This window comes from Pteronotus mesoamericanus, unplaced genomic scaffold (assembly GCF_021234165.1).
Source record: "Pteronotus mesoamericanus isolate MK-2021 breed Mesoamerican mustached bat unplaced genomic scaffold, CSHL_Meso_final contig_41, whole genome shotgun sequence".
In the NCBI taxonomy this organism is placed as follows: domain Eukaryota; kingdom Metazoa; phylum Chordata; class Mammalia; order Chiroptera; family Mormoopidae; genus Pteronotus; species Pteronotus mesoamericanus.
The window spans coordinates 5,219,691-5,246,845 of NW_026555152.1; the positions used below are offsets into that span (position 1 = coordinate 5,219,691).

General features: G+C 36.4%; 1 protein-coding gene across 4 annotated transcripts in view; it reads right to left on the reverse strand.

Annotated features, from left to right (window-relative positions):
• Positions 1 to 27,155, reverse strand: part of WASF3 (WASP family member 3) — a 141,820-nt gene that overhangs the window by 52,193 nt on the left and 62,472 nt on the right. For all 4 annotated transcript variants that reach the window (XM_054577147.1, XM_054577144.1, XM_054577146.1 and 1 more), the window contains exon 2: positions 26,394 to 26,489. The gene's annotated coding sequence lies outside the window, so the exon portion shown is untranslated. The remainder of the gene's footprint in view (positions 1 to 26,393; positions 26,490 to 27,155) is intronic.

The following is a 27,155-nucleotide window of genomic DNA, read 5'->3' on the forward strand; positions in this document are numbered from 1 at the left end:
AGAATTTTGTGATGGATTTCCTTCTCTACTCTGCAGCCACACAGACTATCCTGTGAGTTTTGAGACCATGCAGTTTGCAGAACCTGACAGGGTTAACGGTTTGGTCTTTTCTATTCTTGATGTGCTGGTAACATTTACTCTGATTGCTGCGTGCCTGATAATTAGAGCGCAGTGCATGGCAGAGCTAAAGCACATGGTACAGACTATATTATACACACCAAACTAAATGTGTACAGACTGCAGATGCCTGGCTTTTTAATCATGCTGCCTTCTATGTATGACCTTTGTACTCAGAATACAAGTGGTCTGAGCAGAAGTGGTCCAGTCCTGTCTGTACCCACACAGAGCAGAGTAACACAATGCTGCCCAGGCCCCTTCCTTTGACTTCCTGCTGTGCCTTTTTTATTTTGAAAGGCAAGGGCCATGTCTGCTTAACTCAGTTTTATGGCGCCCAGCTTACCTATTAACATTCCCCAGAAGTTATTCACCAGTAGTAACACATTCCAACAGCCAAAGAGGAACCTGGGCTTCCTCAGCTCCCAAACTGTCACATTACCTTACATAGATGGCTACACTGCCTCACCTCCTCTTACAGTTAAGCTTCAGGTGAAAACTGTAATGCAGCTGGGGGTAAAAAACTGCCTGAGGTTTACCCAATAGCATGTCATTGGGATAAATGCTTACATTTTGCTATTTAGAGCATGGTCCATATGTCTCTGCATGAGACACAAAAGAGTGAAACAAGACTGGCTTAGGAGCTGTAGACAAAGGTGCTAGTCCCAGTTCTCAACTAACACTGTATGACCCTGTGCAAGTTTTGTAATCAAAGTGACCCTCAGTTTCCTCTTTTGAAATCAGATTTACTTCCCTCAGCTTCCCTCCAATTCTGGTATGCTTTGTTTCCTTTCAGTTCAATATTCAGCTGGCTTTCAGAAAATACATTTTGGATTCACCTGCTCTCCAAACATTTCGTGCCTTTTAATTATCCTTTAGCCAGTGGAAGTACAAAGAATAAACAGACAAAATCTCTTTCTATCAAGGAACTTAAAATGGTTTAACGGGACAGACATAGAAACAAAGTTATAATCCAGTGTGACAAGCACTACATTAAAGTTATTCCTCATACCTAGAAATTAAAACACAACTTGAAAGACTCCATTGGTGGTGGGGTCATTGTACATCCCAGGGCAGCTAGTCAGGCACACAGAAGTGGCACAATAAACATTAGAGATGCAAGAACAGAGTTCCTATTCAAGGCTTACAAGTAGTATTCAATTATTATTTTTTAAAATCATCTGGTCTTTGCTAAATAGCCTGAGCAATTAAATAATAACTATATCAGGGGAGGGGGGAATGCAGATTTATGTCTATGGAATAACATAATGACATATCTGAAACTTCTGGGGGTCACCCAAAGATTAGAAGTAGTAATTTGTCTTCTCTGGGCTACAAAATGGCATTTAAAGATACTGCAAATGGAAGCTAATACCTGGTTTCAGTGGCAAAGTCAGAGATTAGACATGTGTGTTGAGATTTCTTTCTACCAAGGTCTTTACCATTAGCTTCTCTCTTGTGTTTCTTAGCTGTGGAAAGAAACTTTAAATCTAGGCAAGGTGAAAAAAAATCTATCATGAGTGGGAATACAGAGAATTAAAGTGGAATCTTGCTAAAGAACAATCCTGGATCTCTTTCCCCATCCTTCTCTCCTGGTATAGTGGAGAAGGATGATAAACACTCAAAAAAAAAATACCAACAAAAAAACCCACTGTCATAGAACCTTCCACTATTCCTACTTAATCTACACTTAAATTTTATTTTTATGATGTTTTATCCCTTAGTTTGGATTTTATTTTATTTTTTTATCCTTACCCAAGAGCATTTTTTCCCCATTGCTTTTAGAGAGTGCAGAAGGGACAGAGAGACACCAATGTGAGAGAGAAGCATTGATTTGTTGCCTCCTGCACACATCCCAAGCAGGGATTTAACCTGAAACATAGGTATGTGCCCTGACCAGGAATCAAACCCATTACCTTTTGGTTACAGAACAATGTTCCAACCAACTGAGCAACAACAGCCAGGGATTCTTTAGTTTGGATTTTTTAAAAATTTAAATAAATTACTGAGTTCCTATTAGATGTAAAATATACTTAATATGTATTCTTATTTTATTTTCAAGTCCCTTTATGGCCCTGGTGTCCATATAACCAGATACTCAGCACATTAGAGACTGTAAAATACACTTTATATTTGAGTCTGTATCTGTTTTATCCTTTTTTTGTGCATAAAAATTTAATGCATTTACTAATCCAGGAACCTATGAAATGCTTGTTTACCAGGAAAATGCTGTCCTTCCTTGTTTTAACCAGACAAAACTAGCTTTTTAATAAAATAATAACTTTTTTAGATAAATGAAGCCTGGGAGATCTATATTAACTTTTCCACTTTATAGTCAGAGATCAAGACAAGACAGACAAAACCTCCCACATTATGGAGATTTATCAAGAATGCGTAAACACTAGAATCTCAATCTCTGACTTCCGCTAGTGCTCCATCCATCACTTTACAAGCCCCATTTGTAAATGCAGAGTGGGGAAAAAGTACATATACAGTTGTTCACATGGAAAATAAAATAATAATTAATAAATAATAATACAAGAATAAACTCTGTGTTGCACATATTCACAACTGTAAAACTACTTTTGCCCCACCTTATATGCCAACAAGTCAAGGCTATTTCATTTCTATGTCTTGTCAGGATATAAAGGCAGGCAATAGCAAAAACTGTGTGCCTCCATGTGCTAGTAATCCTTGATTTATAACACAATGCTTCTATTTTGTTCTCTTTCCTTCTCTCTGTCCCTCTCAATACTGAATTGTCTCAGCACTTGACCATCTGCCATGAGTGGTCAATGAAAAGAATATAAAAAGACTATAAAAAGAATAAGTTGGTCTACATTTCCAAGGTTCTACTTATAAAAGATATTTTCTTAAAGAGGTGGTTTTGTCTTGTCCCTCAGCTCCTGATCCTACCCTGTTGCTGGGTGCATAAGCTTCAGACACCCAATCTTATTCTGTTCTGTATTTCAATGCATCAGTTACATGACTTTTATATCATCACTAGTATTGGGTTAAACATTGTAGAATCCCAGATATCTGTGTCTTTCCCAGGCCAGGCAAGCATTCTACTGACCATGACTCAGCATTTGATATCTGCCAGGAGGCTGTGCATGTAAGACTTTGAGTATATATGCAGTCTCTAAGGAGACTTAGAGAAACGTTGTTGTGTGTAAGATAAAGAAAACTACACTTTAACACGACCTTTGGGCCAAGATAAAGGGACCATCTCCTTTTCCCTTAACTTGAAATTATAGGTAATTTACTGTTCTTTTTAGGCCGTAGCAATGTAAGGAATATTTCTCAATTAAAGTCAGACATTTATAAGAACTAAGGTATAAGTGTTGTGTGGTTTTAGTTCATTTATAGAAATCACTGCAAAAGCTATACAATTTGAATTGGAGGACTGAAAAAGAAAAAAGAGAAACAAGTCTAGGTAAGGAGAATAAATGGAAGCTTCTCCTTAGGTTTCATATCCCCCCAAATAACAAAAAAAAAAAAATCTATATTTAAAGATCTATATACAACAGACTTGCAGTCAAGGTGGCTGTGTGGGTAGACATAGCTCACCTCCTCCCACAATCACATCAAAATTACAACAAAAATATAGAACAACCATCACTCAGAACCAACAAAAATAGAGTTGAATGGAAGTCTGACAACTATGGAATTAAAGAAACAACATATTCAGACTGGTAGAAAGGGCACAGACGTGGAACACAGTGGTTCCACAAATTTGGGAGACATATCTCAGGAGCAAAGAGTCCCAGACCCAGACCCACACCAGCCAACCAGCCCAGGGTTCCAGCGCCAGAAAAGTAAGACCCCAGAACTTCTGGCCACAAAATCCAGAAAGGATTGAGCTGGTGGAAGAAACTTCTGGAGCCCCAAGCAGTTCCCTCTTAAAGAGCCCACACATTCACTCACCTACTCAGACTCACTCCTTCTGGGCTCCAGCTTGAAAAGCACCAATGGCATATAGGGAGGAACTGAAATGTCTCGCATCAAGGTGAGCAGAGGCCATTGTCCTTTTTCTAAACCCTCCTCCAACACAGCCACAGAGACCACAAGCTGGTGCCATATCTGAGACTCCATCACCTGGCTAACGCAGCTTGACCTGTCTTAGAAATCCCCAGAGAGAGTACTCTGCCCCACCCAATTTATGGGCCCAACCAAGCCACTTTTCCATGTCAAGGTCTGGTCTTGGTTCCTGCTGCACAGCTTCCTAAATCCTCTCAAACAAGCAACAGCTGGCCTCAGTGAGACCCAGGCCCAGCACTAGCAGCAGCCAGCCTAGACTCACAGCTTGGCTTCGTCAGGGAATCTCCAAGCCCAGCACAAGTAACAGCTATGAGATTGCTTTACAGCCCAGGCAGGATGGCCCCAGGCAAAACAGGTGGGGGCTGACCTTGCCCTACCCCAGGGCCAGTGTACCCAGTGGATAACGACAGCATCAGAGCACCACCCTGCCCCTACATAGGTGGTCCTCCATGGCAGGTGGAGATTGGGTGGTCACTGATCACAGCTGAAGCTGACTGACCTGGGTAAATCCCTCCCACTGACCTGCCAACAGCAACCAAGGCTCAACTACAAGAGAAGGCTGTACTTAGCCCACACAAAGGGCACACCTGGAGTACCCAGCTTGGGTGATAGGGGATGTTGTGCCACTGGACCCTATTGGACACCTACTATATTAGGCCACACTACCAAGACACAATGTCAAAGCAGCTCAGGGAAGCTGCCAAAATGAGGAAACAAAGAACACGTCCCAAATAAAAGAACAGATCAAAACCCCAGGAAAAAAGCTACCCAAAATGGAGATAAGCAATCTATCAGATGCAGAGTTCACAACGCTGTTGATAAGGATGCTCAAGGAACTTAGGACCTCAGCATAATAAAAAAGATCCAGAAACAAAGGATACACTAAATGAAATAAAGAACAATTTACAGAAAACAACAGGAGAGTGGATAAAGCTGAGAATCAAATCAATGATTTGGAACATAAGGAAGCAAAAAACAACCAATCAAAACAACAAGAAGAAAAAAGAATAAAAAAAAATGAGGATAGTATAAGCAGCCTCTGGGACAGCTTCAAGAGGTCCAACATCACATCATAGGAATGCAGAAAAAGAGAAAGAGCAGGAAATTGGAAATCTCTTTGAAAAAATAATGAAAGAAATCTCCCTTAATTTGGTGAAGGAAATAGACATGCAAATTCCAGAAGCACACAGAGTCCCAAACAAAATCGATGCAAAGAGGCCCACTCCAAGACACATCAGAATTAAAATGCCAAAGGTTAAAGATAAACAGAGACTCTTAAAAGCAGCAAGAGAAAAGCAGTGAGTTGACTACAGAGGGGTTCCCATAAGACTTTCAACTGATTTCTCAAAAGAAACTTTTTAGACTAGAAGAGATTATGAATATTCAAAGTCATGATGAGCCAAGATTGCTCTACCCAGCTATCGTTCAGAAGCAAAGGGCAGATATAGAGCTTCCCAGACAAGAAAAAACTAAAGGAGTTTATCATCATCAAACCATTATTACATGAAATATTAAAGGGACTTATCTAAGAAAAAGGTCAAAACTATGAACAAAATGGCAAAAATACATATCTATCAACAACTGAATCTAAAAAACAAACTAAGCAAACAAGAACTGACACAAAATCATGAATATGGAGAGTGTTTTGATGGTTGACAGATGGGAGGAAGTGTGTAGAAATGGTTGAAGAGGTGAAGGGATTAAGAAGTACGAATAGGTAGTTACAGAATAGCCATGGAGATGTAAAGTACAGTAGAGGAAATGGAGTAGCCAAAGAACTTACACACATGGACATGAACAACAACGTGCGGGGACTGCCTGAGAGAGTGGGGAACGTTGGGTGGGTGGGACAAAAGGGGAAAATCAGGACAACTGTAATAGCATAATCAATAAAATATAATTAAAAACAAAGAAAATTGAAGCTGAAAAGATATAAAATATCTATAATACCAGACAACTATAAATGACAGATAATCTCCAAAATTTAATGGCAATAGGCTCAGATTAAAGAAAGAAACAAGCCAAACATGATAGATAGGACATGGTCATCAGTGTATAGCTGGAAAACCATAACAGGACGACTCAGGAAATTCACATCAGAGAAACACAAATAGCAACCAACCAAGAGATAAGAAGACACCCCATCTCCCTAGCAACAGGATAGTGGAACAAAAATAAGATACTATTTCCTCCTTACTAAACTAGCAAAAGTTTAAGTGTGGTTCTATGAATTATTGGAAAAATAAGGAAATAGTAGTTATTTGATGGGCATGTAAATACATTCAAATTGCCCTTCCAAAGGTTAATATATAATAAAACTAAAAATATCATATCCTTGACCTGATATTTCCATTTCTTAATCTAAGAGAAACATTCTTAAACCCACACACAAGGATTCATGTACAAGAATGTTCACTGCAGTACTTTTTGTCAGGGTGAAAAACTGGACATGACTACCCATGGGGGAAAAGCAGATGTTAAAAGTAGCAAGCTAAATATACAATACATGAAGTGATCTTCAAAACACAGCGATGAATGAAAAAGTAAAGTTCAGAATACCTGTATACCATCTGTGCAAAAATTACTACGTATTTCCTGTGTGTCTGCATGGATGCAAACACACAACACACACACATACACACGACTACCAAAAGATGGGAAGAAACATCACAAATTTATAACAATGGTTACCTTTGTGAAGGAGGGGGAAAGTGAAAGTCAAAGGGCGCTTTAATCTCAATCATGTTTCAAGTTTTTTAAAAAATACATGCCAGTATTATTTGTGTAATTATTGTTTTAATTTAGTGCAGAAAACTAGAAAATACTGAATGTATCAATAACAAACTGTTATAGCAGAAAAAAACTAATGAAATCAGCAACGGGCAAAAAATTGATTTTTAAAAAGAAATAAATAAAAGCATTTGCCTGGGCTGGGTTGCTTAGCTGGTTGGAATGTCATCCCATACACCATAAGGTTGCAGGTTTGATCCCCTGTTGGGGTGCGTACAGGACACACTGATCAATGCTTCTCTCCTACATCAATGTTCCTCTCTATCTCTAAAATCAATAATAAAAAATATCCTTTGTTCAGGATTAAAAAATAATTAAAAAAGGGAAAATAACTAAAGGCACTAGCAGAGACTATCCAAATTAATTACAATAAATGCTCATAGGTGAACCTGCTATTAATATAATAACTAAGATTTATATAATGTGCCAAGCACTACTAGGCATTTTACATATATTAACTCATTCAATTCTTACAAAATGAAATAGAAATTTTTAGTATTTCCAATTTACAAGGGAGAAACTAAGGCACCAAGAATTAAGTAAACCTTATCAACTCTAGGCCAATTCATGGTAGCACCTGAAGTCAAACCCAGGCACACTGGACCCACAGTCATTGTTCTTACCCCAGTCGAATAGAACAGTCTAGTAATAGAAAGCAATGTACACACTCAGTTAAAAAGAAAAATAAATATTCAAAAGCACACCTCAAACAAAAAAACCAGGATGGCTGAAAATTAAAACATTTTAAAAATACACCTGGCAAATTCTAACAAAAAGAGCAGGTAGAGCAATCACTAGTAATATAAGACGGAATAGAAACTCAAGTGAAAAGCAATAAAATAGATGAAGGCAAAGACATTCAATATTGAGAACTTTTATCCTTTTTTGTATTAGACCCAACATTCTTATCCCAGAAAAAATAAAAAAAATACATTTGAATCATACAATTAAGTTTTAACTGACAGTATTTTTTAATTTGTACAACAGAATGTATTCATTTCAAACATATGTGGAAAAATTGTTTTACAACGGCCATAAATTAAGTAACACAAAAAGTTAAATTTCAAAAAATTGAAATTACATAGTAAGTACAACACAACTGAACTAAAAATAAACCACTTAATTAAAAAGGAGGTATTGATAAGTTCTGTCTGCAGGATTTGCACCCATGATTCTGAACCCCTGCTCTTTTTTCTGAAAAGGACTTTGGGGTATTTCAGGCCAGGCCTAGAATGCTTTGATCATGCTCCAGGTAAGCCAAGTCAATACTGATCAAAATTGTAATGGCAGATCTCTGGACTCAAGAAGTAATGCACTGATCATCCTACAGTCAACAAACACATTCACTGATTAAGGATCCTGTCTGCCCAAAGAGTGTGCAACACCCTGAAAAGGATTTACTGATGTGCAGCTATCTGAGAACCTGACCCTAATCAAAGAGAATACAAACCAAATATGCAGACACAGAAAGCAAAAAAAGGTAGGAAAAGCGTACCGAGAATGTCAAAAAGTAACTACTTTTGGGGGGAGGAGGTTGAAGGAAAGTGTCAAAATAAAAACAATATAATCTTACAACACTCCCAAAAATATCATTCTGGGGTAAAGGAGAAAATTGCTAATAAATAAAGTATAATTCATATTTAATAAAGTGTTAGTCGTATATCTAGTATCTCTTATATGCTGAATATAAAAGGACTCTCAAAACTCAATAAAAATATCCCAGGCAAAACGCTGAAGGAGTTCATCACCACCAAACTAATTACAAGAGACATCAAAGGGACTACTTTAAGGGGAAAAAAAACTCATTAGAACAAAAATATGAATAATAAAATGGCAAGAACCACATACCTATTGATATTAATATAAATGTAAATGGATTAAATGTATCAATCAAAAGACATAGAGGAGCTGACTGAATAAGAAAACATGACCCATATATTGTATGATATCTATAAGAGACCCACCTCAGAACAAAAGATACACAGACTGAAAGTAAAGGGTGAGAAAAAAATATTCCATGCAAATGGAAATAAAAACAAAAGGCTGGGGTAGCAATTCTTATGTCAGATAAAATAGACTCCAAAAGGCCATGCCCTGACTGGTGTGTCTCAGTTGGTTGGTCATGGGCTCAATTCCCAGTGAGGGCACACGCCTGGGTTGCAGGTTCGATCCCTGGTTGGGGCACAGACAAGAAGGCAACAAATTTATGTTTCTAACACCAATGTTTCTTTTTCTTTCTCTGTCTCTCTCTCTCAAGACAATTGACAATCGGAAATGTCCTCTGGTGAGGATAAAACAAACAAACAAACAACAAAAAAACCCCAAAGGCCGTAACAAGAAACAAAGACAGCCACTATGTAATACTAAAGGGATCAATCCAACAAAAGGATATAACCCTTGCAAACATTTACACACCCAACAAAGGAGCACCCAAATATATAAATAAAATCTTGGTGGACATTCAGGGAGAGTAGCAATACAGTCAAAGTAGGGGATGTTAACACCCCACTGATCTCAATTAATACAGCCAGACAGAAAATCAACAAGGATCAGTGTCCTTAAATGACACATTAGACCAGATGAATTTAATTAATAATTTTTAGAACATTTCACTCCAAAGCAGCAGAATATACACTCTCATGAAGTGCACAGATAGACTGCATGTCTAGACACAAACCAAGTATCAACGAATTTAAGAAGTTTGACATCATATCAAGCATCTTCTCCTATCACAATGGTAAAAACTAAAAATCAATTACAAGAAGAAAACTGAAAAACACACAAACACATGGAGGTTAAATAACATGAATACAAACCATGAATGAGTTAACAAAAAGAACAGTTAACAGAAAGACTTAAATATAAGTCACAACACCGTAGAAGTCCTGGAGGATAACATAGGCAGGAAACTCTCGGATATCCAACACAACAATATTTTCACCATGTCCCCCAGAGCAAGAGACATAACAGAAAAAATAAATAAATGGGACTTCATCAAACTAAGAAGCTTCTGCATGGCTAAAGAAAACATCAGCAAAATGAAAAAGGAACCAATTGTATAGGAAAATATATTTGCCAATGATACCTCTGACAGGGTTTTGATCTCCAAAACATACAAAGAACTCACACAACTCCACTCCAGGAAGATAAACAATCCAATTAAAAAATGGTCAAAGACACTTGAACATGACCTGAACAGACACTTCTCCAAGGACATAAGCAGGGCCCAGAGACATATGAAAAGATGCTCATCATCACTAGCCATCAGGTAAGTGCAAATTAAAACCACAATGACATACCACTTCACACCAGTCAGAATGGCCATCAAAAATAAATCTGCAAACAACAGGTGCTGGCGACGTTGTGGAGAAAAGGGAACCCTAGTACGCTGTTGGTGGGAATGCAGACTGGTGCAAGCCACTGTGGAAAACAGTGTAGAACTTCCTCAAAAAGCTAAAAATGGAATTCCCTTTTGATCCAGCAATTCCACTGCTAGGACTATACCCTAAGATTCCCAAAACACCAATTCAAAATAACCTATGCACCCCAATGTTCATAGCAGCATAATTTACAATAGCCAAGTGCTGGAGGCAACCTAAGTGCCCATCAGTAAATGAGTGGATCAAAAAACTATGGTACATTTGCACAATGGAATACTATGCAGCAGAAAGAAAGAAAGAGCTACTGCCCTTCGCTACAGCATGGATGGAACTGGAGAGCATCATGCTTAGTGAAATAAGCCAGGCGGTGAAAGACAAATACCGTATAATCTCACCTGTAAGTGGAACCTAATCAGCAAAGCAAGCAGGCAAGGAAAATATGACCAGCAATATTGAAGAAAAGAAGAAACTGATAGGGACAGGAAGGTGGGAGGGAGGCGAGTAGCGGGGAGGGGAAGAGGAAGGGTCAGATCAAGGACCAGGTGTGAAGGACACATGGACGAAGCCAAGATGGGGAAGGATTGAAGGGAGGAGGTGGGGGTGGGTGGGGCAGGGGAAAGTGGTGGCAGGTAAATGGAGACAAATGTATGTGAAAAAATTTTTTAAAGAAATTAATTAATTAAAAAAAGAAAAAAATCTTAAATAGACAACCTTACATATAAAAAACTAGAAAAAGAACAATAAACAAAGCCCAAAGTGAGTAGAGGAAAGGAAATAACAAAGATCAAAGCAGAAATAAACAAAATTTACCATTCAGTAAGAAATGAACATCTTTTCTTCTCAAACTATTCCAAAAAAACTGAGAATGGAAGGCACTTCATCTCAATTTCATTTCATTTCAACATCTTATCTCATCACCTCATTTCATCATCTCATTTCATCTCATCATTTCAACCCATTTCACTTCACCTTACCATTTCAATTCATCTTGTCATAATTTCATCAACTCATTTCATTATTTCAGTCATTTCATTTCATCTCATCATGACATCATTTCATCTCGTTTCATTTCATTTTATCTCATATTATTTCATCTCGTCATTTCCTCATCTCATCATTTCATTTCATATATTTCATTTCACATCATTTCATCATTTCATCTCATCACATAATTTCATCATTTCATTTATTTATATTGTTGACACTACTACAGATGACCCCCATTTATTTTATGAAGTTGCACTTACTCTGATTCCACAACCAGACAACACTACAAAAAAAGAAAATGATAAGCCAGTATTTCTTATGAACAAAGATACAAAATTCCTCAACAAGATATTAGCAAACTGAATTCAGCAGTGCATTAAAAAGATTATACATGTGATAAAGTGGGATTTATTCCTGGGATATAAAGTAAAAGTATCATTATTTGAAGATGACATGATACTATGTACACAATCCTAAATATTCCAGAAAAGACACTATTAAAACTGATGAGTGAATTCAGTAAAACTGCAAAGCATAAAATTAATACTCGAAATTGGTTAATTTTTATATGCCAATAATAAATTATCAGGAAGAGAAATTGAGGAAACAATTCTACTTATAATTGCTTCAAAATCTAAAATACTAAGAATTAATTTAACAAAGGAGGTAAAAGACCTGTATTCAGTACATTATAAGTGCTAAAAACAGAAATTGAAGAAGATACAAATAAATGAAAGCATATACTGTGTTCAAGATAGGAACAATTAACATTGTTAGTATGTCCATACTACCCAAAATAACCTATAGATTCAGTGCAATCCCTATCAAATTATCAATGGCATATTTCACAGAACTAGAAAAATCCTAAATTAAAAGAAATTTTTTTTGATTATGCTATTATAATTGTCCCAATTTTTCCACCTTTGCCCCTCTTCCCCCAGCCCTCCCACACTCCCTCAGGCAACCCACAAACCACTGTCCATGACTATGGGTCATGCACATGTGTTCTTTGGCTACTCTATTTCCTATGCTGTACTTTACATCCCAATGATTATTCTCTAGCTACCAATTCGTACTTCCTAATCCCTTCCTCGTTTTCACCCATCCCCTCTACCCTCTCCCAATGGCAACCATCACACAGTTCTTTGTATCTATGATTCTGTTTATGTTTTTTATTTTGTTTTTTAAGAGCCAATTGTTGATAGATATATATATTTTTTATTTCTACTTCTTCTTAAAGAAGATTCTTTAACATTTCATATAATGCTGGTTTGGTGGTAAAGTACTCCTTTAATCTTCCATTATCTGGAAAGCTCTTTATCTGTCCTTCAGGTCTAATTGATAGCTTTTCTGGAGTAATCTTGGTTGCAGGTCCTTGCTTTTTATCATTGACTATTTCTTGCCAATTCCTTCTGGCCTGAAAAGTTTCTTTTGAGAAATCAGCTGACAGTTTTATGGGGGCTCCTTTCTAGGTAACTATCTGCTTTTCTCTTGCTGCTTGTAAGATTCTCCCTTTGTCTTTAACCTTTGGCATAAGTAAAATGTAAATATATTTTACATTTAACCTTGGGGTGGGCCTCTTTGGGTCATCTTGTTTGGGACTCTGTGTTTCCTGGACTTGTATGTCTATTTCCTTCACCTCATTAGGAAAGTTTTGCCCTTACTTTTTCAAGTAGGTTTCCAGTTTCTTGATCTCTCTCTTCGCCTTTCAGGAACCCCATGATGTGAATGTTGGTATGCCTGAAGTTGTCCCAGAGGCTCCTTATACTATTCTCTTTTTTTTTTTGGATTTTTTTTTTTTGGCAGTTCTGATTGGCTGTATTTTGCTTTCTTATATTCCAAATCACTGATATGATTCTCTGCTTCATCCACTCTACTGTTGATTCCCTGTAAATTGTTCTCTATTTAATTAATGTATCCTTCCTTCATTTCCGACTGGTTCTTTTTTATGGTTTCCATGCCGTTTTAAAGTTCTCTTGAAGTTCTAAGTTCACTAAACACCCTTATAACTAGTTTTTGAACTCCACATCTAGTACCTTGCTTCTGTCCATTTTGTTTAGATCTTTTCTGGAGTTTTGTTCTGTTCTTTCATTTGGGCCATGTTTTTTTGTTTCCTCATTTGGCAGCCTTACCATGTTTGTTTCTATGTATTAGGTGGAGCTGCTACATCTCCCAGATTTGGTAGTGCGGCCTGAGGTAGCAGGTGTCCTGTAAGATCCCATGGCACAGCTTCCCCTCTTACCCAAGCTAAGACCTCAAGGTGCACACACTGTGTGGGCTGCGTACACCCTCCTCTTGTGGTTGAGCCTTTACTGCTATTGCCACATCCAAGGTCAAGCACTGCCTGTTTTCTGTGCTGGAGCACACAGCATAAGCTACAAAAGGATCTGCAGATGGCTGCTACTTGAGCTAGGCTTGGAGGTACCCAGGCAAGGTCAAGCTGTGAACCAAAGATGGCTGCTGCTAATGCCAGGCCTGGTGCAACTTAGCAAGAGGACAGGGTTTGCTGACGCCAGGTGCTGCTTGTTTGAGATAATTCAGCCTCTTGTGTTTTTTGACACAGAGCTCTTAAAAAACCTGGATTTTTAGTTTTAAAAATATTTGTCTAAAATCATGTTTATTCTATCACAGTTGTCTCAATTTTTCCCCTATGCCCTCATCTACCCATCCCATCCCACCCCCCTCTCCCACAGTCAATTCCCACTTTGTTGTCCATGTCCATGGGTCATTCATACATGTTCTTTGTTTAGTCCCTTCCCCTCCTTTCCACCATTGTCCTCCTTCCCCATCCCTTCTTGTCACTTTCAGTCTGCTCCATGTTTCCATGCCTGTGGTTTATTTTGCTCGTTAGTTTATTTTGTCGAATAGAGTCCACTTATAGGTGAGATCATACTGTATTTGTCTTCTACCGACTGGCTTATTTCACTTAGCTTAATATTCTCCATTTCCATCCATGTTGTTGCAAAAGGTAGGAGTTTCTCCTTTTTTTTAAAATGGAGATTGATTTTTTTAAATGTCAAAATGCATTATAAAATATTAAAGTATTTAAATCCATTATAATGTCAGAGCAATTAAAACAATATGACACCAGCACAGAAATAATCAAGTAAATCAATGAAATAAAATGAGCATTGTAGAAACCAATGTATATATCTAACAATGTAATACATGATTAAACTGATATTTAAAATCAATGGGGAAAATAAGACTTATTCAACAAATAAGGTGCATGAACCACTATTACTTGAAATAAAACAAATATAGAGCCTCTTTTCACACATTATACAAGAAATATTCAGTTGAGTTAAAAATCAGTATGTAAAATCTGAGGAGTTTTAGGAGAAAATACAAACTAATATTTTTCTTACCCTGAAGTAATATATTCAAACCCAGAAGCTATCAAGTAAAATATTCACAATATGACTATATTAAACATTTAAGACTATATGGTAATATACATATAAAAAAATTACTGGACAAGTAATAGAATAGGAAAGTACTTGCAACACATATATAACAGGGTTAATAGTTTTGGGGGTTTTTTTTCTTTAGAGCAATAATTCTACAAACATTAATCAAAAAATGGATAAAGAATACCAAGTCACTTAAAGCTTTTAAAAAACAATAGAAATAGGCAAGAAATACACAAAAAGTTTTAACAAATAATAAAGTAACAATTAAAATAGTCACAATCAGATTAATAAGTATTAAAATATTGGTAATATCAAGTATGGTGACTGTGAAAGGAAATGGGTATTCACAGATTCTTTTTCTTCATCGTCTTAAAGCAGTCCCTTTTGCATATCTGGCATTGCTGGTTTGGTGGAGGTGTATTCTTTTAGCCTTCTTTTGTCTGGGAAACTCCTTATTTTGCCTTCTATTTTAATAGAGAGCCTTGCTGGGTAGAGCAGTCTTGGTTGCAGGCCTTTGCTTTTCATTACTTGGAACACTTCTTGCTATTCCCTTCTGGCTTGTAGTGTTTCTGTTGAGAAGTCAGCTGCTAGCCATATCGGGTCTCCCTTATATGTTACTACCTCTTTCTCCCTTGCTTCTTAGGATTCTGTGTTTGTCTCTGATATTTGCCATTTTAATGATGATGTGTCTTGGAGTGGGCCTCATTGGGTTCCTCCTGAATGGGACCCTCTGTGCTTCCTGGACTTGTGTGGCTTTTTCTCTCCTCCAATTAGGGAAGTCTTCCATCATTACTTTTTCAAACAGGTTCTCTATCCCTTCCTCATCCTCTTCTCCTTCTGGTATTGCTATTATACAGATATTATTATGTTTCAGGTTGTCCTGCATTTCCCTCAATGCCTCTTCATTCTTTCTGAATCTTTTTTCATTTTCTTGCTCTTTCTGGGAGCTTTTTCCTACCTTATCCTCCATCTCGCTGATTTGATCCTCTGCTTCTTCTATCCTGCTTCTGATTCCTTCTACAGTGTTCTTCAATTTAGAAATGGTATTCTTCATTTCCTCTTGTCTCTTATTGGTAGTTTCTACATCTTTTCATGTTGATATAGTTTGCAGTAAGTTCCTTGTAGTTTCCCTGTAGTTTTTTGTAATTCTCTCTGAGCTCACTGAGCTCATTGAGCTTTCTTAGAACCATTGTTTTACACTCTAGTTTACTTGCCTCTATGTCATTTAGTTCTCTTTCTGGAGATTCCTCTTTTTTCCTTTAATTGGGGGGGGCATGTTTCTCATCTTCCCATTATTTGTGAGACTCTTCTTTTTGCCTCTGCCTCTTCAATTGATGTCTTGACTTCCTGACGTTGTGGTGTGAACCTCTATGGTAGGAGACCACTGTGTTTTCATTCTTGATCTGCCTCTGATGATGTCATATGTTGACCCTGTCTGACCTTAGGCAGTTTGTTCAAGACTTCTAAGAATCTACAGTCTGGCTGTCTCCTTAAGCTGTTAATGTAGTCACTCTGCACCCAGCAGTCAGGCATAGGTAGACACCACAGAGTGTGGCAGAGTCCCTCTTGAGAGCAGGGTTATTGGGTCCTCTCACACTGCTGCTGCTGCTCAGGAGAGTGGCCTGCCTGAGCCAGATGGCTGCTGCCATCTGGGGGAAGAGTCAGCACCGGGATCCTGCCAGCTACTATCTCCGTTCTCTCTCCAAAGCCTCCATCCCCAGTCTCTCCTGAAGTGTCTAGGCCACTCTGCACTCTCTTTAGCCAGGGATCTACTATCTGTGGCTGCCTCTCTGTACTCAACAGTCAGGTTTTAGCACTACCGGGCCAGGGCAGAGTCCCTCCTGGGGGCGGGGCTATTGTTTCCTCTCATGCTGTTGCTGCTCAGGGGAGCAATCTGCCTCAGCAAGATGGCTGCTGCTGTATGGGGGATGAATAAGTACCAGGATCCTGCCCGCTACTCTCTCAGTTCTCTCCCCAAAGTCTCCTTCCCAGATCTCTCCTCAGGCATCTCCAGCCCACTGTTTCTCCCTCCTTTGCTGGAGACCAGGGTAAATGGCTGCAATAAAAATTTGTGCATTGGCCCTTTAAAAGGCTCTTTGCATCTCCAGCCACCTGTCTCTGGTAGAGAGTAACCCTGTCGCTTTTTACAGCTGGTTGTTACCTGTGTACTTTTTGGTCTCTGGTACGTGTAGGCTGGAGATCCTCACTTACGGTTTAGACCCCACTCTTCTACAGGGCATCCAACTGGCTGTTTCAATATCTCTTTGGCACTGCTAGCCCATGGGCGCCCCTCCCACCTTCTCGAGTCTCTACCACACTCCTTACCAGTTAGGTTGTGCTAATGCTGATTTTTCTGTCTGTCTGAGGTTATAAGGCTCCTCTCTCACTATTGTTCAGTTGTTTATTTCTGGTGATTTCTCCACAATTTAGTTGTAATTCCAGATTGGTGCCAGGAGGAGATAAGTGTGACTTCCATTCACTCTTCCACCATCTCGATTTCTCTAAAATCTTCAATTTTGTTATTTTCAACTTGGAATCATGATTAAGAGCTACAATTTTTATAGTTATAATTCCCTGTCTATCTCACATAAGTATTTTATGGAAGTGCCTTTTGGGAGGCCCCTGAGGATGGAGGCTAGTGCTAGAGGAACCAGCCATTTGATTACAGGGTCAGACCATCCAGTCCATCCACTCTACCTTAGGGGAGAGGAGAATCCCTGGAGATTAATTTAGTTACCATTGGCCAATGATTTAGTCAATTATGCCTATACAATGAAGCCTCCATAAAAACCCCAAAAGATGGGTTCTGAGAGCTTCCAGGTTGTCCTGAACCAGAAGTGCAGTGCACCCAAAACTCCACGAGGAGAGAAGCTCCATGTTTGGGACCCTGTAATATGTCATCATATGTACTCTTCATCTGGCTGTTCATTTGTACCCTTTAAACGCCCTTTGTAATAAACTGGTAATCTAGTAAGTAAACTGGTTTCCTCAGTTCTGTGAGCCCTACAAACTAATTAATCAAAACACTGTATGGTGTCATGGGAACGTCTCAATTGAAGCTGAGTGGGGCAGGGGACAGTCTTGTGAAACAAAAGCGCCCCCTGAGGGATCTGATACTATCTCCAGGTAGATAAATGTCAGAACTCAGTGGAACTGAAGGATACTCAGCTGGTGTTGCCAAATTGCTTGATGGGTAGAAATCCCACAGATCTAGTGTCAGAAGTGAGGCAGTGTTATAGTGAAGTATTAAGAGTACACGAGACACAGAAAGGAATATCTTTTACAGTAAGATTCTTAGAGACGCAAACTAATCTCTAGTGACAGAGAGCAGGTCAACAGCTACCTGCAGGTGGAGTACATGTGGAGAACAGAGGACAAAAGGCCATGAGGAAGTTTGTGGGTAATGATGTGTTCACTATTTTGTTTGTGGTCATAGTCTGATGGATATATACACAGTTCAGAACTTAGACTGCACATTTTAAACAGTGAGAATTTATTGTATGTCAATTATGTCTTTATAAATCTATCTAAAAATGGATCAGTGGAGGTGGGTGAGAGATAAGAGCAGAAGATAAATTGGGAGGTCACTGAACACTTATTTAATATTTACATTCTGACATCAAGTAGAAATAACTCAATTGTTAACTACTAATATCACAACAGGAAAAAAAGATATAAAAAACAAATTTAGCAACTATACAGACACAGCCCAAAAGAATATTCACCAAAGGCCACAGTTAATGGTATTACTAAAAACAGCAAGCAGAAATGCTAACTTAGTTCCTTAAAAAGGTTTCCCTCACACAATTCCCTCATCTGCAGGGAATTTGCCCCCATCAACCTAGTCAGAGAGGGTCCCACTTCAAAAAGACTGAACGCAGACAGCTCTTCTTCAAGGGGACTGGCACTCTGGAACAGCAGCCACACAAGTCCACAGGGAAGTGGAGTGAGTGATAAGCAGAAGCCCCAAGTTTTTCAAGAGCTGAGCCCTGGGGAGGTCATTTAATCCCACTTAACCCCAGTCTTTATTTAAAATACAGAAGCAATAGTATCTGTCTGCTTACCTCTAGGTACTGTGGTGAGATGATACACTTGAAAGCCATAAAGTGGAACACAAACATTAGACACTATGCCTGTGAAAAAATACTTGACAAAAAATTTCACTGCCTCCCTTTTCACTTTAATTAGATAAGATGAAGAAGCCAGCTATCAGAACCACAATCAGCCTATAATCACACTGCAATCAATATGAAAAGCTCATAAGCTGTTTACTACATTAACAGTACTTATCATTTATAGTCTACACTAAATATTTGTTCAATTAATGCCCTTTTAAATAAAACAAAAAGTGTTAGCTCCTTATTCAAAGTACAATGAACATATGACATACATTTTATAAGCACAACCAACCTTAGAATTAACCTAACTGCATATTTTTATAATATAAAATACATCAATAAACACTCAGAAGCTAAAACCTCTAAAGTATTTTAACACTTACTAACAAAATAGGACTTTCTGAAAAACACTGAACTCAAAGAAGTTGAAAAATTCAAAAAGAATTTTTAGGTACTCAGAATCTATCTGTTATGACCTATGACCTCAAGTTTTCATTCTAAACAATCTTTAGTTTTTGTTTCTAATTATTTAGTTAACCATAAATGAAACTTCTTTCAAAAATAAGTTAGCATTTTTTTCTTTTTGTTGATAAAGATATAACACAGTTTTTTCCTCTTACTCTTTTGCCTCAATTATATGAGAATGACATTCACCAAACAAATTAACAGGAAAAATCCAAAATGCATTAAAAATAAATTTTAAGTTTCTAGAGAAAACAGATATAAGATACAAAATTAAATGGTTGGCCCAGTGTGTAAAGAAACCACTGTTACCTAACCCTGAAAAGCAATCTGAACAATATGAAATTACCATTTTAGCTGGCCAAAAATAGCCCCATTTTGTCAATTTCATATGCATAAACAAAACAAAACAAGATAAAGTCAAAATAGGAGTAAAGCTGTAGCCTACATGCTACTAAACTTGAGTTTCTGTGTTTTTATAAAACAAAAAGCATCATGATGGCAGTATTTTTGACAATTAGAAAATGTGTTCAAGAAAGTTATATGGTTATTTGAGTTAACTATTCCAAATTGTTTGAGCCATGAAAGCGGGAAGAGGAATATTAGATGGTAAAATATCTCAAATTTGCAACTTCTGTACTTGATCTCAAATCATCAAGGCTGGCATCCTATCAGCTCCATCCTTCTAAAAACATCCAACAATAAATCATGATCACCATCAAAGAGGATCAGTCAGGCTTTCTAGGTAACTTTATAGAAAATCACCAAAGAAACAAAACCATAAAGCTAATATTGGTACACCAGTTTAAAGATGATAAATGAGAACATTTTACATTTATAAGCATTTTATATACATTATGTCATTTACATCCCACTACAACTTTACAGGTTGGTATTGTCCCCACTTAACAGATAAAAAAACCAGGGGTCAAAACGTAACTCATCCAAAAAGACATGATAAGAATTTAAATTCAAAACCAATTCAGTCAGTTGTCACAGTTTTTTTTTTTTGGCGGGGGGAGAGTTTGACGTATAATTGATGTATTATTTTAGTTCAGGTATACAACATAATGATTCAATATTTGTATGTACAGTTAATCCTTGAACATGGGCATAGGGGCACTACTTACTCCCATAGTAAAAAAAATCCATGTATAACTTAAGTCAGTCCTCTGCATACCCAGATTCCCAATTTGAATGGAAAATACATTTGCCCCTTGAACATGTGTTTCTATGTATAAGTGAATCTGTGCAGTTCAAACCCACATTGTAAGGGTCAACAGTATTGTGAAATGATAAGCCCAATTAAGCCTAGATAACATCTGTCACCATACGTGGTTACTAAAAATTTTTTCTTGTGATGGCAACTTAAAGTCTATTCTCTTAGCAACTTTCAAAAATGCAATGTACATTATCATTAACTTCAGTCACCATGCTGTACATTATATCCCGCAGACTTCATTATGTTACAACCGAAATTTGGATGTTCTGACCCTCTTCACCCGTTTTCCCACCCTTTACCCACCTGTTTCTATGAACTTGGTTTTTGTTGCTGTTGTTAATTGTTGTTTTTAAATTGCACATTTAAATGAGATCAATCAGTATTTGTCTTATTCTGTCTCACTTATTTCACTTAGCATAATGCCCTCAAAGTCCATCCACATCACCACAAATGGCAAGATTTCATTCTTTGTTATGGCTAAATAGTATTCCATTGTATATATACCATATCTTTTTTTATTCATTCACCCATCAGTGGGCACTTAGGTTGTTTTCATATCTTGGATATTGAAAATAACAAAGCAATTAACATGGGAATGCAAATATCTTCAAGTTTGTGTTTCCCTTTTCTTTAGATACCCAGAAGTGGGATTGCTGGATCATATAGTGATGAATATTTTTCCTTTTCTTGAGGTAGCTTCATACTGTTTTCCACAGCAGTTGCAACATTTTACATTCCCACCAACAGTGTACAAGTGTTCCCTTTCCTCTGCATCCTCACCACAATGTTTTTGGGGTAACAGCCATTTTAACAGATGTGAGCTGGTATCTCTTTGTAGTTTCCATTTGCATTGCCCTGACGATTTGTGATGTTGAGTATCTTTTCACGCATCTGTTGATCATTTTGTACGTCATCTTTGGAAAAAATATCTATTTTGATCCTCTATCTATTTTTAAAGTATATTGTTTGGGATCTTTTGCTATTGAGTTGTATGAATTCTTTATATACTTTTTATACTAACCCCTTATCAGATATCTGATTTGAAAATACTTTCTCCCACTTAATAGGTTGTCTTTCATTTTGTCGATGGCTTCCTTTACTGTGCTAAAGCTTTTAATTTGACGTAGTCCCACTAACTTACTTTTGTTTTTGCTGCCTTTGCTTTGAACAGATGCAAAATGTTTTCTCCAAGACCAAGAAGTCAAGAAGCTTACCACCTATGTTTCCTTCGAGGAGTTTTATGGTTCAGATAGTTCATTCAAGTCTTTAATCCATTTTGAGTTAATTTTGGGGTATGGTATGAAATAAAAGTCTAGTTTCATTCTTTTGCATGAAGCTGTCCAGTTTTCCCAATATCACTTATTGAAGAAACTATCCTTTCCCCCACTGTGTGTTCTTGACTCTTTTGTTGTAAATTAATTGACCATATAATTGTGGATTTATTTCTGGACTCTATTCTGTTCCACTGATATTTGAGTCAATTTTTAAGCCAATACTATACTGTTTTGGTTACTATAGTTTTATAATATAGTTCCTGTTTGGTTTTGGTTTTTGTATTTTTGGGGAGTCTTTGGCTATTTGGAGTCTCTCGTGGTTCCATACAAATTTCAGGATTTTTTTTGTTTATTTTATTCCTGTGAAAAATGCAATTGGAATAATTTTTCCAATCCAATTCAATACTGGTTCTCTCAGATGCCAGTCTTTTAATGTTTCTCCAATGAAGATCCTCTGTTAACATCACCATTTGAGTATCGTTTGTCTGCTAGGTGCTCTAGTATTATTTCTAAAGTTTTCAGCAGCTTATCGAAATTATAACCTTCCATAAGGTATAAACTTCCAGTTACAAAATAAATAAGCACTAGGAATGTAATGTAAATATGACTACAGCTAACACTGCTGTATGATATATAGGAGTTGATAAGAGAATAAATCCTAAGAGCTCACATCAGAAGGAGAAAAATTCTTTCCTTTTTTTCTTCTTTATTATTATCATCTCTATATAAGAAGACATGTTAGCTGAATCTATTATAATCATTTCACAATATATGTAAATCAAACATTCATGCTATCATGCTGTATACCTTAAATTTATATAGTGATGTAGTGATGTGTATAAATTATTTCTCAATATAATTGGAAATAAAGATTATTGTCCTCCTTTTGCAAATGAGGGAAAGGAGGATCAGGACTTAAAGTAGGTTTTGCTCAAAAGCGAAAAGACTATGTTTTTAGCATTTGAACCCAAGATTTTCTAGTAACTGCTAAACTCACACTGCCTCTACCATACCAAATACACAACACCAACTGATATGGTCACTAATATGCAATTGAAGTAGAAATGCACAGTTATTACATTATATATTTATATAAATGTGTAAGCATTCTACTTATGCTGAAAAACTATTCTGTTGCAAGAGACTTAGAAAACAATTCCAGCAAACCATTCAGAGACACTGTCTTATCAAATAACTATCCCAGGCAACTGGGAATAGAACTTGAGATTTCCTCAGTTCTACACTGCCAACCATCATAAAATTAAACAAGTATTTGAAAATTATTTAGCAGATATCAATAAGCATATTATGTGGCTTATATTATTACATAAAACATGTCAATGCGTTCTAAGACATAGACAGCATGCAGACAAAAAAATTTTAACTCATTCGAAGCCAAATGACAGTAATAATAGATTTAACAAATCATTTGTTTGCTCTCTTAGATTTTAAGAGGACATCTTGCTGTTATTTCAGATAGCCTCTTTCTTTATATTAAAAAGCTATTTAATAAAGTTTTAATGTATAACTTTTAAGTACTACACAGAGCTGTTTGTATATATTAATAGAAAGAAAATGATGAAATAAAATTCCCCCAACAGAGTATGTGGACTTTTAACTTTAAAGAAAAGAGTAACTTAAAACCACAAGTGATAGAAATGTTGCCCTGTATTTTATGATTTTCAGATAACTGCAAAAAACAAACAAAATATAGATGTTGTCTACTGGCATTGAATGTCTACTCCCATCTCTTCCTAGCCTCTCTTCTATATCACAGAGGCTACAAGGCTAAATTCTCCATTTCTCAGGTCCTTTGCTACGGGACTTCTGAATTTGATTTCTCTTCTTTCCTTATCTAAATGCCTTTTATTTCTCTTTCTTGTTTTACTGCACTGACTAGGACAATTCTGAGTAAGTGAGTTACCATCCTTCATTGTTCCTAAGGTTAGGCAAAAGCATTTAGGTCTTTCATGAATAATTATAGTGTTAGCTGTAATATTTGCATACATACCTTTTACCAAGTTAGTAAGTTCCTGCTCCCTTCTAATCCTATTTTTCTGAGTTTTTATTATGAGTGGCTGATAAATATTGTTAAATTTTTTTTTCTGCATCTATTGTGATGATCATATGGGTTTTGAAAATTCAATTGTTTAGTTGTTGCTATTGTGAGCTGTGCTGATTTATTTCCAAATGAAGAACCAATCCTGCATCACTGGAATAAACTGTACTTTGGTATGATATATTATCTTTTTTATATAAACTATTCAATTTACTAATATTTTGTTGAGAAATATCTTTATTTTTTGTATCAGAGTAATACTGGCCTCATAAAATAAATTAGTGTTCCCTTCCTATTTTCTGAAGAGTTTGTATATAATTGGTATTTTCTATTTCTTATTAGGTGGGTAGAATACACCAGTGAGTCCATCTGGACTTGGGACTTCCTTTTGGGGAGCATTTTTAACTACAAATTCAATTTCTTGAGTAAGGTAGAAGTTACGTCTTTGATGGAATTTGTCCATTTATCTACATTATAATGTTCCCTTATCTTCCTTTTAATATCTGTAGGTTTTATAATGATGGTGTCCCTTTTCTGATATTAGAAATTTCTGCTCTCTCCTCTTTTTCCTGATTAGCATGACTACAGATTTATCAATTTTGTATATATTAAAAGACAAAAGAACCAGTTTCTGACTTCACTGATTTTTTTAATTGTTTTCCTGTTTTCTATTTCAATGATTTTTGTTTTTTATTGTCTTCCTCTTCTGCTTGTTGGGGGTTTAATTTGCTCTTTGTCTTCTAGTTTCTTAAGGTGAAACTTTAAATTGTTCTTTTAAAACTTTTGTTGTCTAATATAAGCCTTTAATACTGTAATTTTTCCCTTGCAGTACTGTTTTTGGTGTATCACATAAATTTTGATATGCTGTATTTTCATTTTCATTCAATTCAAAATATTTTCTAATTTCCTTTTAGACCTCCTCTTTGACCCATGGTATTTTCAGAATGTTATATTTAATTTGAAAATATTTGGAGATTTCCCAGTTATCTGATACTGATTTCTTGCTTACCATATTTTGTTGTGTATAAGGCACTCTTACATTTTTGGCCCAAACATTCAGAAAAGACATCTTTCATTTTAATTTTTTAATTTCATTTTTTATTTATTTATATTTAGAAACAAAACCAATTATCGTATTCCAGGGTATTATTTTGCATATGGATATCATTACTGCTTTCTACAGTTACTTTTAACGCATAAGCATAAACAAAAGAATTAAAAACATTTATAGAGATACAAAATTAGTACTACCCATGTATAATGCACATCCTTATTTTTCCCTCAAAAATTTGTGCAAAAAGATGTGCATTATATACAGCAAAACATGGTAATTCCCTTGTAATCAAAGAATACAAACATATTCCCGAAAAATTATCTGCAAAGTAAAGGTATGAGAATTAAATTCACTTTTCCAACAGTAAATTAATGTAATGATATTCCCAAGGTCAAGGTGAGACAGGATTTGAGATCAAGCCTTCCAGCATCCTTTCCTCTACGCAGGGGTGTCCAACCTGTGGCCATGTGTCCCAGGATGGCTATGAATGCAACCCAATACAAAATCATAAACTTCCTTAAAACATTATAAGATTGTTTTGTGATTACGTGGTGCAATGTATTTAATGTGTGGTCCAACACAACTCTTCCTCCAGTGTGGCCTAGAAATGCCAAAAGGTTGGATACCTCTGCAAGGATATTAAAAGAATATGTTCTCTCTTAATACCCATCTTAAAACCAAAGGACTGTTATTCTCCCTCTACACTTGCAAAAAAAAAAGGAGGGGGTGTGTGTGTAAAGACACTTCCACACTTCCGAATACAGTATCTCATTTGGTTTTTACAACTCTATAAAACATTAAAGGCAAATGATGGCATTTTATACACGAGGAAAGTGAAGCTCAAAGGAATAACTTGTCTGGATAGATTGCTACATCTTATTACTCTTGCATTACTTCTCAAAGACAGAGCAGAATAGATCATTTTAATCCTTAAATAATTCAAAACCTCATATTAGCCACCGTTGGAATCACCACCACTTCAGTTCAGAGTAAGATATGGTAAAAACTGACTAGGCTTAAGTTTTATAACCTTGACTTCTCTTACCAATTTATTATTAACGAGGTTCAGAGAGTAAAGAACTGGTTTAACCTCAGGAAGTAAAAAGTAAGGGGGCAAAAAATATAGGGAGGAAAATGAGACCACAGTTTAATAAACTATATAGCTATATTAAATACTCACATAAAAATTAATATGAAAAGAATACATCAAATTTTCTTTCAAATTCTTACCACTGATTAGGATTCAAAGGTCTAAAATATTATCTCTTAATACTTCTATATCAAAATATATTAACAGTTAATATTTTTAATATTTTCAAGATGTTTAAATGTTAATATATTCTATCCTTTTTTAATATTTTAAAAATATTTTTAGTATTTTTAAATGTTAATATATTTTATCTTTTTTTTTCAAATTAAAATTCTAAACTATAACATAAAAATTAAATGGCTTTAAGGGTAAAAGGCACACACTCTTACCGTGTCAGTGTTGACTTAAAGGTTGTAGAAATTTCCCTCAGGCAGCATCACCACTTTGGCTCAGATATCAGTAGTAACAGCAAATCAAAATTAAAACTAAAAAGAAAAAAAAATTAAATACTGACAAGCAAAATGCATTCAAGTCTTCAAGAAATTTTTAAATTCAAATTTCGCATTTCAACATTTCTTTAAGAGAGCTCTAATCCCAATAGTTCTTTTTCAATTAAAGCAAGGAGCTAATGAGGTATATAAATTTCTATATAATTCCAACTCCCTATCCTGGAGCAAGCTCTGGAATTAACTTCAAGGAATCATAGTAAATAATAGCCAAAGGGCAGAAAAATAAAAAGCCAAGTATATTATAAGTTTATTCAACTGATATGATCAATTCATTTACCAACAACGACACATATATTTTAGATTTTGTTATGGACCACAATGAACTGATCTTTCACATAAGAACTCTATCAGACATGAACATTTGTATTAATTTCACACAAAAATATTTAAATTCAATGAAAATCTTCATAATCACTATGTACATATTTTTACTGATTGTTGTTCTATTACAGATGTCCAAATTTTCCCTCGTTGCTCGCCCCTCCCTTGCCCACACCCCTGGCTCTCAAGTCAATCCCCACCCTCCTGTCCATGCCCATGGGTCATTGACTGTTCATTGATTACTCTTCCCCTTCTTTCTACTCTGATCCCCCTCCCACCTTCCCTCTGGTCACTGTCAGCCTGTTCCTTGTTTCCACGCTT